General features: G+C 53.5%; 1 protein-coding gene across 1 annotated transcript in view; it reads left to right on the forward strand.

Moving 5' to 3' along the window:
- The window catches only part of CHST3 (carbohydrate (chondroitin 6) sulfotransferase 3), a 59,697-nt gene that overhangs the window by 950 nt on the left and 56,603 nt on the right, over positions 1-2,144 (forward strand). The window lies entirely within an intron of this gene.

The following is a 2,144-nucleotide window of genomic DNA, read 5'->3' on the forward strand; positions in this document are numbered from 1 at the left end:
GTTTAACTTTGATGGTGCAGAATGATGGGACTTTTCTCCAGTTTTGTGGCATCTGAGAAGCTTTACTTCTTAAACATTGCTTTAGGTTGGATAGACCAAAGCTAATTTTCTCATTATGTCTCTCCAAGGTGGGGCCTACCTGTGAGCAAACCCTCATACGTTCATTTACTTGGTAGGCTACCTGAACAAAAATGTCAGATTTCTTTGCTTTGGGCTCGAGTCCTATCAGCTCAGGGGTGGTGGTGTAAGGTGGCACCAGTGATTTCCAGAAACTCAGGCACTATTCTGAGTGACTAAGTGTGTGGAATAGGAAGCACATTTTCCATCTCTTAATAACTTCGATTTACTTAGTGACCAACTTTAAAACCAAGCACCTGGTGAGAAGCGGGAGAGCCGGGCTTGGCAGTGGAGGGTCCTCACCTTGCATCCAGGAAGTGGCGGAGGGCTCTTCTCATTCTCTGTGGCTGTGCTGAGCTGAGTCTGCAAGCCTCTGGGATTTGGGGAGTGGGGCACTGCCAGAGGGTTCTGGTTCCTGCTTTGTCCTGCTGCTGCCAGGCTTCTGGAGAGGGTGGTTGTGGGGTGAGTCCTGCATTCCGCACATCCACTGGTTCCAATTCTACATATTGGGCTTCCGAAGAAAGTTCTGGTTCATAAGAGGGCTTCACAGCTTAGCCGTCTGCAGACTAGTCTGCAGGTTGATCGGCTTTCTGTCGTGTGCGTGCTGTTCCTGTTCACACATGCCGCGCCGATGCCTGCCTGTGCCTGTGCCAGCCCCAGCCCACACAGCTACCTGAGATTTAGCCCTAGGCGTCCCCCCAACCCTTTCCCGCTTCCCCCTTCTCCTCCCTTCCTCTCCAGCTGCCTTGCCATCTGCAGGATTCTGGAAAGTGCTAACGTGTGTGAGCCAAACAGTGCTATCCGAGGAAATATTTTGAAAACACCCGGGCCACCCGCTTCCCCACACTGTGACTACGCTGATTTTCAGCGAGGAGTTCACAACTCCAGCCACAGGGCAGGGCTGCAGGTGCCTGGCTTTCCTCTGGAGACTTCCAGGGGCTTGTCAGGGACCCAGAGACAAGCTGAGGGCCTGTCCTGCAGGGTTGAGGACAGACGTGTCTGAAAAGGCCCCGAGAATAGGAATCTAGAACCTGCCAGTCATGAAGCAGTGTCAGCCACCAGAGGATGAAGAACCGACCGTGATCTCACAGGTCAAGCACTTGCCTTCTTTTTACCTGGACACATGCTATTTCTTTTTCACTTTTCTTCCTTCTTTTGCCTCTGGTGTAGGTGTCTGGGGGTAGCATGCACAGGAAACAATCATAGTAAGAGCAGCTGGTGTGCCTAGCACTACCCTGAGCACCTCCAGGACGTCCTCACTGAGTTCTCACCGGAAGCTCCAGAGGTGGCTCCGGTTATTCCCAACATTTTACAGATGGGAAAGCAGAGGCAGACAGGCTGGATAAGTTGCTGACATGCCACAGCTGCTGAGGGACAAAGCCGGGCCCAAACCCTGCAGCTGACTCCAGAATCTGCACTCTCAGTACCACCTGCGTGTGCATCTGTCCCGTTGTGGCTGCACCAAGAGGAGAAACGGCACACAGACCCTCATTTTCAAACCGTGGCCAGTGCATGTCGTTGCATTCTGACTGGGAAGCTCTGGCAATGCTGGCATTGCATGGCCCATTGTGGGCACTACCAGTGAGCCTCGGCCATCTCCAGGTCTGACTCTGGTACCTGTTGGCTGCCCTGGGTGGGGCATTTTGGATCCAGCATCAGGGTCTTTTGCCCGCTCTGCTGATTCTGCTCCCCTGTGCCCTGACCTGGTCACAGGAAGGGTGCAAATGGCAGCGGGTGTGGTCTCAGTTAGCAAGGGGGACCTGGCAGATCAGGGACTTCTGCCTCCCTAGTGGCCATTCCAGCAAGACAGAAACCCCACCCTGAGTGATGTCTGGCCCTGTGATCTTTCAGTAAATATTTCTTCCCCAGCCTCACCTGGACTCGGTATCCCACGTTCCAAATTGTCCTCATTTCCCAGACACACACACCCTGCTCTCTGTAGCCTTCCCAGCTGCCAAGGACATTCCCTTCTTCCCCCTTTTTCCCTTGGCTTGAATGCCACATTCTCCTGGAAGCCTGGGTGGTGG

The sequence above is a fragment of the Mandrillus leucophaeus genome, unplaced genomic scaffold (genome assembly GCF_000951045.1).
Source record: "Mandrillus leucophaeus isolate KB7577 unplaced genomic scaffold, Mleu.le_1.0 Scaffold39, whole genome shotgun sequence".
NCBI classification, from domain to species: Eukaryota; Metazoa; Chordata; class Mammalia; order Primates; family Cercopithecidae; genus Mandrillus; species Mandrillus leucophaeus.